The sequence below is a fragment of the Pteropus alecto genome, unplaced genomic scaffold (genome assembly GCF_000325575.1).
Source record: "Pteropus alecto unplaced genomic scaffold, ASM32557v1 scaffold118, whole genome shotgun sequence".
In the NCBI taxonomy this organism is placed as follows: Eukaryota; Metazoa; Chordata; class Mammalia; order Chiroptera; family Pteropodidae; genus Pteropus; species Pteropus alecto.
This window is the reverse complement of record NW_006440654.1, coordinates 330737-344979: the sequence shown is the minus strand read 5'-3', so window position 1 is coordinate 344979 and position 14243 is coordinate 330737. Positions and strand designations below refer to the sequence as shown.

The 14243-nt window shown below is 46.4% G+C and overlaps 1 protein-coding gene and 1 pseudogene across 3 annotated transcripts in view; both read left to right on the top strand.

Annotated features, from left to right (window-relative positions):
- Positions 1-8692: 8692 nt before the first annotated feature.
- The window catches only part of PPP6R2 (protein phosphatase 6 regulatory subunit 2), a 51766-nt gene continuing 46215 nt past the window's right edge, over positions 8693-14243 (top strand). For all 3 annotated transcript variants that reach the window (XM_025051010.1, XM_025051011.1, XM_025051012.1), the window contains exon 1: positions 8693-8825. The gene's annotated coding sequence lies outside the window, so the exon portion shown is untranslated. The remainder of the gene's footprint in view (positions 8826-14243) is intronic.
- On the top strand, positions 10198-10316 carry LOC112484731 (annotated as a pseudogene).

Sequence of the window (14243 nt, the reverse complement as noted above, 5' to 3'; positions counted from 1 at the left end):
TCTTTCCTGCTTCTCCATCTCCAAGTAAATACTGGTTTTCCTTCTGAATGACCCGTCTTGCATTATTTTTTGGGTGAGGTGGAATCAAGGTCCTTTTTTTCCTCCATAGGGGTTGTTTACATAATCATTCTAGCATCATTTGTTGAAAAGACTCCGTTAAATTGCATTGGAGGCTTTGTTATAAATTAATCGAACGTGTGTGCAGGCTTATTTCTGGGCTTTCTGTTATGTTCCCTTGGTCATTTTTCTATTCTGTGTCAACACCACACTGTCTTAATGACTGTAACTTAATATGGTATGTCTTGAAATCAGGTCGTGTAACACCTTCACCTTTATTCCTGTACAGAATTTCCTGCCAGTTTTAGAATAAGCTCTTCAATTTGTACAGAAGTTTTTGCTGGAAGTTTGGTTGGGATTACGTCGAATCTACAGCTTAAGTTTAGAATTGAATTAACGTTGAGACATATGCACATGGCATATGTCTCCACTTATTTAAACGTTCAGTTTTTCTCAGCCAGTTTTTCGTAGTTTTCAGAGTGCTGGTACACTTTTTTCATTTAATATATTTGTAGGTATATGGTATTTTTGATATTACTCAAAACATTTTATATCGTTTTTCAATGTTTTGTTGCTAATGTACAAAAACACGGTTTGTATGTACTGAACACGCATCCTGCAGCTTTGCTCAATTCACTTGTTGGTTCTCATAGTGTGTTTCACTTTATCGGTTCTCATAGTGTATTTATACATTCTTTGGATTTTCTGTCAACTTAATCACATTATCTGTGAATAAAGACAGTCTTATTTTTACTCCCCCCTAAGTTTTATGCCTTTTCTTTTTTCTTGCACTCTCGAAACTGGCTAGAACCTCTAGTATAATGTCGAATAGGGATGGTGATAGTGGGCCTTGTGTTCTAGTCCTATTCTGTGGCATGTTTTTACCCTGAAAGGGTGTTGGATTTTGTTCAGTGCTTTTTCTGCATCTTTTGAGGTGATCATTTGGTTTCTGTCCTTTATTCTATCAACATGGTGTATTATATTAATTGATTTTCAGATGTTGGAGCAACTTGCAATTTTAGGCTAAATCCCCTTGGTGTAGAGTGGCTGGACTTGTTTTGCTAGTGTTTTGTTGAGGATTTTTGCATTTATATTCATAACAGATATTTTGCATATGACTTTCTTTTCATGTGATATCATTGGTTTTGGTATTAGGGTAATACCGGCCTAGGCAGTGAGTTGGGAAGTTCTTCATTCCTTTTTGCAGATCAGATTTCTATATGGGATCGTTTTCCTCAGCATGAAGCTCTTCATTATTTCTTACATTGTGGGTATGCTGGGGACAGATACCTTCACCTCTCATTTCTCTGAAAAGGTCTTTATTCACTCTTCGGTGTCAGAAAGTGTTTTGCTGGATAAAAAAGTCTGGATTGCCAGTTTCCTTTGAGCTCTTTAAAGAAGTTACCCCATGGTCTTTGAGCTTCTGTTGTTTCTTACGAGAAGTCAGCTATCACTCTTACTGTTGTTCACCTGACATCTTTTTTCCTGTTTTGTTTAATGTATTTTATTTATTTTTAGTAAGTAAATAAACTCTTTATTTCTATTTTTTTCTCTTTCAGTGTGATGATAATTTTCTAAGTTTGATGTTTTTGTATGTATCCTCTTTGGGGTTTACTTAGTTTCTTGGCTCTCTGGATTGATGTATTTAATCAACTTTGGAAACTTTTTGGCTATTGCCTCTTAAATATTTCCCCTGCCTCATGTTCTTTCTTCTCTTCTCTTGGCACTCCCATGGCATCTATTTTAGATTGCCTGATATCGTCCCACAGTTTCGATCATGGGTGACGTGACATTTTTTTGCTTTGCATATCTGGTAACTTTTTATTGTGTAATGGACATTGTGGATGGTGCATTCTAGAGACTGTTTCAGATTATCTTCCCTTAAAGAGTGTTACGTTTTGTTAGGGTAGTTGTGCAGTTACTGGGAGATCATCTTGATTCCATAGAAGCTTTTCTATGGAATCTGTTTTGGTTTTCCCCCAAATTTTAGGGTATAGCCTTTAGTTCTGGAACATGGATTTTACTCCTCAGGCATGGCCCTTCTGGAGTTTTAATGGAAAGCTCTTCTAATTTGGCAGAACTTAAACTCCAAATTCTGTCTCCCCGGTGCTGGACAGCTGCTGAAACCTTTGCTTACCTTTGCTTTCCTCTTTCACCTCATAACAGCTGCTTGTTTGCCTCCTTCCCTCCCTCCTTCCTCCTCTGCCTCCCTCCCTCCCTCTTTCTCAGCTTCATTGAGGTATGATTGACCAATAGGATATAAGATATTTGAATTACGTCATAATTTTATACGCGAATACGTTACGAAAGGATTCTTTCCATTTAGTTAATTATCACGTCCATCACTTCATATGTTCTTTTTTTTGTGTGAGGATTTTTAAGTCGTAGTCAAGCAGGTTTCAGTTATACAATGCAGCGTCGTCAGCTGCGGTGCCCATGTTTTACATCCAGTCTTCAGACCTTATTCATCTCGTAGCTGAGTGTCTGCGCCCTTTACCAGCCTCTTTCTGCCCGCCCCACCCCCAGCCCTCAGTCCCTGGCAGACACTTTCTGCTCTGTTTATACGGGTGTGACTTATTTTCTGTTAGCTATCTTGGTGTCATCCCACCACGAGCAGTTCACGGTCAGCCAAGGATTTGAGAAGAATTTAGTACAGATTTGGGGGATTTTCCCTTCGATGTTGGGCTTTCCCCTTCAGTTTCAGCCATTCTGTAGCCAGAAGCCTGACGTCGCTCTCCTCCTGCTGTGAGACCGGTGAGCCATGCGCAGGGAGGCTGGCTCAGGGCTGCGGGGGCCTCAGCTGGGAGGCCGGGGCCCTGCAGAGCTCGCAGCTCGCTCTCTGTCCAGGGCTTGTGCTCCCTCCAGCTTCTGCATGCGTTCCGTTGGTCTCTAGCACCTTAGGTTGCTGTTTTCTGTGTTTTGTCCCGAGTTTGTGATTACCAGCCTGACCTAGCTGCTCCTCCATGTCTGGACCCAGAATGTGCAGACCGGGATTTAAGCCCTGCATCGTGTGTGTCCGAGGGAGGGCGAGGAGACCAGGTCTGGACGCTGGGCATGCTGCTCACAGAGCTGAGCGAGGGGCATGGGAGCTGTGGGGGCCGTCAAGGAGCCAGAGGCCTTGGGGTGCTGGACGAGGTGAGACAGAGAGGAAGTCCTTGGCGGTCCTGGGCTCCTTGACAAGAGCAGTTTGGTGGCAGGGTGGGGAGAGAGGCCGGACAGGAGGGGAGGGGTTGGGGATGATAAGAGCAGGCAGGTCCTCGAGGAGGCTTTGCTGTGAACCGGGATGGGGAAGTGTCTGTGGGACAGGGTGTGTGCGCGTGCCCAGAGACGGGAGTGCACTGGACGGCAGGGCCGGGGCCGGGCCTCGAGTAATGGGAGGGAGGGCAGGAAGGCGGGAGAGTGACCAGTTGAGACCTTTTGCTCCGTGTGTGGATTCAGAGGCTGAGGATATTGGAGGGCTGAGGACAGTAGAAGGAACAAGGTGGTCGCATGAGTTACTGATCGCTTCCTAAAAGACCAGCCCAGTGGCCAATGGCTCAAAACCGCAGTCTTTGGTTTAGTCATGAGTCTGGGTTGAGTCCACTTCGGGCTCGGCTCAGCCGCAGTGGCTCTTCTTGGCTCCTCAGGTCGTCAGCCTGGCTCCCTCAGACGACCGGGGCCTCGGCTGGATGTTCAGGCCTCTCTCCATGGTTCTGTCATCCTCAGAACCTCAGAGCCTCGGGGAGGGGGGCTGCTTCACACATTGGTCCCAGGGTTCCAGAGGGTGAGATTAGAAGCTCTGGAGACTCTCGAAACTGGGGCTCAGAACTGCACGTGTCCCTCTGCCACCTGCCGGTGGTTCCAGCAGGCCACAGGAATCGTGGGATAGGCAGAGAGACTTCACTTGTGCTCGTCTCAAGCGTGTCGCAGTTGTCCTAAGAGAGGGAAGCTGGCTTCCTGGAGGGAGAGGAGGACCGCGAGGCTGTGCTCAGCGTTCAGCTGAGGTTCGTGGCCAGTGACTGGAAACGAGTGGCTTTCAGGCCGGCTTGCGCGTAGCAGCTTTCTCTCTGGTGCAGCAGCCTGACCCAGTCACGAACGTTTATCGGGCACTCTGCTTCATACGACATCTTGTGTGACACTCACACGACCCTGCGGCACACGCAGAGACGCAGAGGTTGGTGGAGGTGGGGCTGAGCTCCGGGCCAGGCAGCTGCATCTGGAGGAGAGGCCGGTTCTCCTGTGTGACTCTGCGACTACAGGAGGTCCCCCGGGCAGGCCCCGGCCAACGCCTCCCCGCAGGAGGCCAGTGTGTTCATCCCTGTGTGCAGGGATGCCCCAAGGCCCAGGCCAGTGAGCCGCCCTGTCCTCTGTGGAGAGGAGGCCCTGGGCCCATGCACTGCCGGGCGTGTCCCTCACGGCGGCCCGGGCGGCCCCTCCAGGACCTGTCTTCTCCGCTGGGGTCAGGCTCCTTGGGCGGGACTGTGTGTGTCCCACTCTCTCTGCTCCTTGTGGCATAGACCAGGCCCGGTGGCCTCATCTGGGCTGCTGTCGACATTCAGACCTTTCCGAGCTCTTCGGGAACTTGACTCCCACCTGTCAGCCCACCGACTGCTCCATTTTCTCTCATCGAGGTACAATTCACATACCATAAAATCTACCTTTTTAAAGTGTACATACAGGTCAGTGGCCTTTAGTATATTCACAAGTTTATGCGCCATCACCACTGTCTAACTCCACAACGTTTCATCACCCCACAAAGAAACCCATTGCTGCATTTTGAAGACTTGCACCTCAGGGCTTCATTTACTCTCAAGACAAGACCCAGCTCTTGTCCCTTTCCCTGCTGTGCCAGGTGGCCCTCCCTGGGCAGTACCTTCGTGTCGTCGTCTTCCGTCTTCATCATTTCTTCTACATCTCCTTTCATACCTGTTTTCTTTATTGACTGGGCCAGAATCTGGTGTCACGTGGAAACTGAGAACAGTGACTTTGCTGTCAGTCAACCTGGGTCCAAGTTCTAGAACGGACATTGATTAACTTTGTGGCCTTGGGCCAGTCCTGGTGAACCGGGTTGGTGCTTAACTGCCTGCCCTGCTAGGTGCCCTGAGCTCGTGCAGGAGTGTACAGCCTTGCAGTGGAACACTCCCAAGGGCGGCTGAATCCTGCGTGCTAACCTTAGAGGTGTCTGTCCTGTGACCCAGCACTTCCCCATCGAATAAAAGCTGAGAAACACACTGCGCTAAAGGGTGCATATGCAGAATGTTCAGGTAGTCCAGTCTGCGGTGGTGATAAATCAGAAACATCTTCACAGTACCTCGGTAGGGAAGTGGGCAAAAAATACCTTTTTATATAAAGGAATAGTGCCTACCGTATTTAAAGTGAGCTTACAATGATTGGAGAGTGTCTGTGTATGTTTTAAAAGTATTTAAATATATTCTTAAAACAATACACCACCTATAGATACACGAGTAGTGAAAGAAGTGAAAGTACGGACACTGCAAGTTCACGATCGTCTTTGAGGGGGAAGAGTTTAGTGGGTGGTGGGTTCCTCAATGTATTTGAATTTTTTTTTTAAGTAGAAGAGGTGAACAAGTGTTAACAATCATTAAATCTCAACATATGGGTATTATACTCTTCTCTGGACCTTTTTATATTTAAATTTTTTTTATAATTCAAAATAAAAAAATATATTTGGAACCAGATTATTATAATGTGATTCTCGAACAGAGGTGTAAACAGATTGCTGAGAGCGTGGGGAGGAACAGGAGAGTTCGACACATGCGGTCGTGGTTGAATTTTGAACTTGAAGAGCAGGCAGGACTTTGCCAAGTAGGGCAGGTGGGAAGAGGTGTTCCCGGCAGAGGCCTAAGCCCTGAGACGCTTGTCTGTGAGAAGGGGCCGAGAGAGTCAGGGTCGGAGAGGAAACCCCGCTCAATGTGGAGGCGTCCAGGAAAAGTGCAGTGTGGTCTTTGTTCCCTTTTCCTCTTTTTCTGCCTTTTTTGGATTGAGTATTTTTATGATTCTATTTGGGTCTTCGCGTATCTTTCATATCTCCATTTAACATGTCTAATCTTGCTTTGCCTCTGGGTTTTTGAAGATACGGAGCGCGGTCATTACAACTGTTTAGATGTCCTTGCCTACGAATTCTATCACCTATGTCATTTCTGGGTTGGTTTTCATTGATTTTTCTCTTCATCGTAGTTTGTGTTTCCCTGCTTCCTGGAATGTGTCGTAATTTTTGGTAGGATGTCAAGACACTGTGACTTTATCTTGTTGGATGCTAGGGATTTTTGTATTTCTCTAAACATTCTTGACCTTTGTTCTGGGATGTAGTTAAATTACTTCAAAGTTTGATGCTGGTGGGTCTTGCTTTTAAGCTTTGTCAGGTGGGACCAGAGTACTGTTTAGTCTAGGGCTAATTTTGCTCCAGCCCGAGGTAGAAGTCTTCTGAGTACTTGTCCCTTGCCCCAAGAATCAGGAAGTTTTCCACCGCGACTGGGAGGGAAATAGTGTCCCCGGCTCCGTGTGGGCTCCCAGGATCGTCCCCGTTGACCCTTTTGAGTGGTACTTCCCCTGGCTCAGCTGTGCGCCTCACCCACGTCTCAGCGCAGCGCTGTCCCCTCCCGTGTTCTGCGCTGAGCGCCAGTGCCTTGGCCTCCCGGGTCTCCTAGCTCTGTTTCTTCAGCTCGGGGGATGGCGAGACTCCACCCACTCCCCCTCAGGGGCCGGAACTTCTTTTTGGGCAGACAGCTGGGCCGTTAGGGGGCCTGTCTTGTTTCCCCTCCATCAGAGATCACTGTTCTTCATTGCTGACACCTAGTGTCTTGAAAACTGTTTCTTATGTTTTATCCTTTCATTTTTTAGTTGCAGGTGGGAAGGTAAATCTGCTCTCTGTTGTTTTATCTTGGCCAAGAGCAAAAGTATCAGAAACAGGTTTGAGAATGAAGGTTTAAGGTGGCCTCTAAAATAGCCATGGGACCCATGAGAATACTGACCCCCTTCCGATTGGGGTGCCTGGGAGAGAGAGCACACATGGCCTTTTCCTGGGTGGGCATCGAGGGAATTCATGTGTTTAGAGAAGGAGATGGTGATAGGGCTTGGGAGAAAGGTTCTGTAGAGAAACGCAGAGCTAGGAGTGAGATCCTGAGGGCATGGTAAGCAGACAGACCCGCCATTAGTGACTGACAGGGTCTGGGCTGGAGGACACAGGTGACAGAAGGCTTGTGTCCTGCAGTGGAAAGGTGCGGGAGAGGGTGACATTGCCAGGGAATGCGTCTGGGGTGCTCAGGATAGGCGCTTGTTACTGAGAGGGCATCACTCATTCCCTGGCTGCATGTCCTCCCGATGTCTCTGCTGTTCGGGGCCACAGGTCCACTGTTCCTCCAGCTCCTGCTGAGCGGAGTGTGTCAAGGAGATTTCTTTCTGTCCGCCATCAAAGCCTTGGTTCAGAGGTGAAGGAAACAGGCCTGAGGTCAGCCTCACAGCAATACGTCCTCATTTGAAAATTGTGTATAAAGTGTTAGAAAGCTAATTTTGAATTATGAACTGTTGGATGTAACAAGTTTACCTACTTTGGAAGGTGACAGTGTTGACTTATTCCTGGCTTACCAGCCCAACTTTTATTGCCTTTTTTTGTTTGATTTTTACATGAAATTTAAAAATACACAAATATAGAGAAAGCATTATAATAAACACCCATGTACTCATCGCCCGGCTTCAACAGTGATCAGCCAGTTTTCTTCATCTGTCCCTTTCCTTCTCACTTTTAAAATTTGTTTGGTTATTGTTTTTTTGACGGAGTATTTTTAAAGCAAATCCCAGAAATAAAGTCATTTCACCATGAATACTTCACTTTTTCTAATAATGGGAAGTTTTTAGCTTTTAAAAACATAGCTACCATTTCGTTACTACAACTAAGAGAATGCACGGTGATTTCTCATATCATCTAATACCAGTTTATATTTGGGTTTCCCCAGCATCTTCAAAAATGTTTTCCAGTTGATTTGTTCTAATTGGAACCAAACAGGATCTAAATATTACTTTTGATGATCATGTGTCTTAAGTCTTTTATAATCTAGAACAGTACTCCTTTCTATTGCTAAAGTATAATTTTCAAAGGTAAAATCATGACTTCATGCAAATACAGTGTGATCGGTCAGCTCCAGGCTTCACCTGTCCATGATTTGGCTGTAGACCTCGGCGTCAGTCGTGTACCAAGGAGTACTGATCACTTTGACCACTTTGTTTGGAAATGGTGCTTAGAGATCACAGCTGGAACACTTTTAGGTTCTTTTCTTTTAGAAGTTGTGCTGGATTATCAGTCACCTTGTGACCGGTCACCGCGTGACCAGGGATATGCCTTTCCTGAGGTGATAGTGTATAGTTGTGGAACCGAACAACTTCGTGGAGACCCTTCTCACGTCCCCAAAGTCTTTAGTGTGGCGTTCTGACCACTGAGCTGGTTAACCAGATGCAGAAGGGTGTATGTTGTTGGTCCCAGTCTCCAGAAAAGCAAAGTTTTAGTTCCTTAATCATGAAATGTTCTCATCATTTGAATACTAAATAAAGGTACTGATTTTTGCTTTCCTCTTCTCTACCATTTTGGTAAGTTACCTTTACAGAGGCAGAACTTAAAATAAGTTTTTTCCCTTTTATTTTTCAGGTGAAGAAATTATAAACCTTATACTGAATGAAAAAAATTTTCTTAAAGTTGCATATACTCCAAGAAAAAACCCTAAATGTTTTCATATTTTGCCTGAATATAAAATTTAAACAAGAAATTTCCACAGAAGGTAAGGTAGTTTTCTTTTTGATTCTGCTTTCCTGTGTAATTTGTGCAAATATACTGTATAAGTGGAAGTTCAAAGATGGATGACAGCAAAAATTTAGTTTCAAAGGGTGCCTATAGTCCATTGTCTTTTGGTTGTGTTTTGATCCCCGAGTCTGCTTTTGAGGCGCTGCGTTGTGGAACACTTACTTGGTCTCTCCAAGCCAAAGTGGAGTCCACATAAAATGGGGACAGTTGTGCATGTGTAGTGAGGCACACATGCGATAGGGCATGGCACTGTCATGGTCGCCATCCAGAACACATACCATGCTGACAATCAGCAAGGGAAGAGGGGTTTGCATTGGATGCGCCTGAAGAGCTCTCGCATTGCAATCCAGATAACTCTCCAAAGGCTAAAAGAGAAAAATAAAAGAAAAAGGAACAGCAGGCCTTGGGCTGGCACGCCTTTGCTCCTTGCTGAAGAAAACGTAAATCCTCTTCAGAGGAAAGCATGCACAGTGGAGGCACTCGGGGGTCCTAGAGATTACATGGGAGCAGCCTTCGAGCTTACAGTCAGTGCACACACCGTCATGAGGAAGAGGTAGCATAATTAGGTGCCTCAAGGCCTGCACGTATTGAATAATCAGATGTAGTACATATAATAATACGTGACATGTTTGATGAAGTACAAAGTAGAGTGAAAATTAGTAATGAAAAGCTAAGTATCAAAATCCAGGTAGAACTTTCAGAAATGAAAAAAACGTTGAAATTAAAAACTCAGTATATGTGGATTAAATGGATTAAACATGGCTGAAAATAGAATTAGTGAACTGGAATACGTATCTGAACTTACCCCGTGTACATCGCTGAGAGATGGAAAATGGAAAATGAGATTACGAGAAAATGGAGGATTGAATGAAAATGTGCAGTTGGAATCCCAGAATGGAAAATAGAGAAAATTGAAGAGGGGTGTTGTAGAAAGAATTAATAACTTCGACAGAAACTAATGAAGATATAAATACATAGGTTTAAGAAGCACACTGTGTCCCAAGAAGTATAAGAAGAAACATGTACCCCTATGCTGAAATTGTATAGCATCAAAGACAAAGATCTTAAACCAGAGATAAAAGATAGATTACCCACAAAGGAACATCTGCTAGATGGACAACAGGTGTCTTATTAGCATGAATAGAAGCCAATAGGGAGTGGACTCATTCTTCAAAATGATGAGGGAGTATAAACTTCACTGTAAAGAATTGTGAATCACGTATATTTTGCAAGAAAAACAGCAGTGTCTTCTGTTTTTGATAGTGTTGGGCTAGGTTTTTTAGACTATCTTCTATTCCCCTCCCCTGTTGCGGAAAGCAACTAAAATTGTTAGATTAAAACAAAAAATCGTCTACAGCCATGCCACCCTGAACACGCCCGATCTCGTCTGATCTCGGAAGCTAAGCAGGATCGGGCCTGCTTAGTACTTGGATGAGAGACCACCTAGGAAGACCAGGTGCTGTATGTGATTAAAAAAATAAAATAAAATTCAAAGAACTGACAATAGAAGCAAGCAAGTTCCAGACCAAAATATAACAATAAGAACCCAGAAAGGTAATTTAAGCACCATAGGATGGAGTCTGCCTTTCCCTGAGGGCATTCGGTGACCGGGATTTTAGAGGCTGGTGGAGTAAGAACAGTTGGGGTCTCCAGTCCTCTTGAAGCAGAGATCCTGAAGGAGGCTGTCCCTGAAGGGCTGTGTCTGTATCAGAGAGAGGGTGAACTGGAAGCAGGCCTGCCTCTGTCTGTCTTTGCCCCCACCTCATTGTCTTTACTAAATGTAGCAGGAAGAAGTCGGGGTTGAGGGCGGCGTCTGTGGCTCTGGGTTAGCCTCCGTGAGGATTTATAGTCCAGGTTCGCACTGTCTAGTAGTTCAGGGCAGTCAGGCGTGAGTTTTGTTGCAAGTTTTCTGGTTTGGCAATGCCTTTAGGCATCCCACAAACAAAACCTCTCTGGAGGAAGTTAACTTTGTCCTAATGTGAAAAAAAATCCTTACAGGTCTTTTAAGGATGTTGGTTAGTACACAGACAAAACTGACCGAGCACATGGGAAATAAAGCACACACGTGAAAACCAAGAAATAGAGCCTCCAAGACTTCAGATTTTGGAATGATGAGAAACAGAGTAGAAAACAAGCTTGTTCTTTATTCCTAAAGAAATAAGCATAACTGTAGAAAACTATGAAAGGTGAACTATCATCTTTGGAAAAGAACCAAATGGAATGTCTTATGTTTTTGGTTACGTGTCAGGCTGGGTTTGGGCTACCTGGTCTCGTTACTAATCGCATGCCCTTTCATCACGAGTCTCTTTGGAAGCCTCATTCTGCTATTTTCTGGAAAGGGTTGATGCACTCTTGTTTAGTTTTTTTGTGTTTTGTTGTTGTTTGAGTTACTCGTATTTTTACCAATACACAACTCCAAGTCGAGGAGTAGCATCTCACGACGGTGGAGAAAGCTTGCTTTTCTCTGGTAAGTAAGTACATGGTGGTCAGGAAGGAGCCCTAGCCTGCCCCGGGGGCCATGCTTCTGCTCTTGGTGGGTTCGGTGGCCACTCTTCCCGCAGGGGAGAACAGCATCCAGCCCGCTTAGCCCCCCGTTCCTTGCTGTGCTGAAGACCAGCAGCCCTATGGGCCTCTGCTTTCCCACCACTGGGAAAGAGAGGCCAAGCACTAACACCGATTTTAAAGGGGGAGGCCACAGACATTTGTCGAGCTTGTAATGTGTGTCAGTGACATTTTTTCTTCATTCAGCAAATTCAGATATTGGTTGAGAACTTGTCATATGTCAGGTGCGTTACTTAACTGCTCTGTAACCTTTTGAAGACAATGTGACCATTCTACAGGTGAGAAGGCTGAAGCTCAGGGAGGTTAAGAAACCTGCTCAGATTGTGTTAAGGTATAGCCTGTGGCAGAGGGTCCTGAAGGACGGAGGCCTGAGCAGTTGGTCTGGCAGTGGCCTTCCCCACCTGTGCTTGCTCTGGCTTTCGCCATCTCCCAGCAGGGAGGAGGGCCAGAGGGACCCAGGAGCGCACCCCTAGTCAGGCCTCGAGGTTCCAGCTTCGCTTCCATGCTCACCCCTTTGCCCAGAGCTCAGCCACGTGACTATGGCTGGCTGCGAGGGGTGGCTGGCAGAGTTAGGCTCCGGGAGGCACCAAGCACCCAGCTAAAACTATTGCTGTTGAAGAAGGGGAGGATGAAAACGGGACAGCTAGAATCCCTCCCACGCCTGTCGAGTCACACAGGTGGGAGGTGCGGGCCCAGGCCCCGCGTTCCGTCTGCGCGGCCCCTGGCCCTGCCCGCCCACCGCGCCACACTGCTGGCTGTGGAACTTCAGCACATTCATCTGCTGGTCGATGTGCTGAGACCTCAGAGGATGCCATCGTCAGGCCTGCACGTCAGGCCTGGAGCTGCGACCCAGTGATACGAGGGGCTGAGGGAGCGCCGTGTCCTAAAGGAGCTCACGGTCTGTGCTGGCAACAGGCGCACGCATGGTCGTCCAGGTGGAGCCCTCAGGGTGGGAGCCAGGCCTTGTTCTGAGGGGCTGGCTTTGCATTTGCACAGGGCTTGGTGGACGGTACGTTTCCAGCAGCCTTGGATGGTTCACGCTGCTTTGAATGCGTGAGCGTCGGCTTGTGTAAATTACTGTTTTATAATCCTTTAGGTTACCTCTGTGTTCGTGGTCATTTCTTCTTTCTACTTCTGGTTTTGCATTTTCATTTATCTGTCCTCCCACTGTGGTCACCTGCCCTTTTTAGAATTAGGCCTTTTTTTTGGGTCTTTCTACCCCCGCATTGGACTGCGCCCAGTACAGACACGGTCTGGCTTGTTGATAGGTCAGTTGTTAGATAGTCTCTGCTTGCCAGACTCACATCACCATTCCTTTCGGGTCGGAATCCCAGTGGTGCACTGGTAGTTGTTTGGTCGCAGGGCCTCGCAGGGAGGAAGAAAACCTCCTGGTTTGTGGCGTCTCAGTTTCCACAGTGCACATTTGTCTGTCACATCCAACCTAAGCTTCCGGTCTGATGCCCCCGGAGGAGGGGTTGGGGAGGCACAGTCAGCTCTTAGGAGCCGTGCACGCCAGTCCGGCCAGCGCTGTGCCCGTCCTCTGCAGCAAGGTGACCTTGTCTGTGTTTCCTTCTCTTCTTGCAGTCAGGATCTTTGAGGACAAAATGTGCCGGCCTCTGTTCTAGGCTCTTTATGGGAGAACTCAGTTAATCCTCACAGCAGCTCTGAGACAGGGATGCTCACAGGTCCCAGTTTACAGGTGAGGAAACCAAGGCACAAGAGGTCACATAACTGGCCACAGGTCACATAGCAGATCCAGGACTTCGATCATAAATCTTAAAAAAAAAAAAACCCAACCCAACTGATCTGCGGCCATATTGGTACTAGATGCATTTCAGATTCTGACTTTTCTTAGCAATAGTCTCTACCTCAGAATGTTTTTCTGTGAAGAGCTCTGCTCATGGAACTGATCATATGGGCACCATTTCCCTTAGGAACCTACCTTCTGTCAGAGGATTATGCTAACTGGGACAAGGAACTAGGGAAGCAGAGCTTCAAGTCCCTTGCGTTGGCTGTTGGATAGCGTCTGGAAGATGGTGGTGGTTCTTTGCTCCACATTCTAGTAGACTGGAGGGCAGACGGCATTTCAGGGTGTGGCAGGGATCCCGACCTCTCAGGTTAACACACCGACTACGAGCAATGAGCCGCGATTTGTGCTTCGGATGCTGTCAGTGCTGGGCCTTTGGGTCACCTGGGGAAGCGGAGTGGGAGCCTTGCCCATGGGCGCGGGCCAGCTCGGAAGAGGCGGGGTTTCCGTGGGAGCTGTGAGGAGTTGCTAGGTTATGAAGAACGTTTGAGAAAAAAGTACGCCGTATTATCTGAGCAGAAGTTCTAGAACCGGCTTAGAAAAGTTCCTTTGACAGTGAGATTAGCTGCAAACTAAACCAGTGCCATCGTGATGAACTTTTTAAAGGCTGCCGCTGAGACGATCATTTTTAAGAATTTCTTAAAATGCACAAGTCGCTGATGGAAACAGATGTCATGCAGAGACTTTTGATTTAATGGCGTAGCAGAATGTACGGGTGGGAGCTTATGAGGCAGATGCTCCAAATTAGTGGTTTGAAGAGTAACTGAATTTTAGTTCAAGTGTCAATGTAATGTAAATAGAGATTCTCAGATGCTGGTCTGTAATACAGGTGAAGTGAGCAAAATAAATGTAATGAGGTGAGTTTTTTGTAAAGCTATGGTTTTTCAAAGTGCGACATTATCCTCAATCCTAAGATTATAGCTTTCCTTTTTTTTTTTTTTTGACATTTTAAAAGTCATCGTTTTCTGAAATTAAGGTAATTGCAGAGCATAGTTTATCCTTTCTTTTCCTTCCCATTCGTGGTTC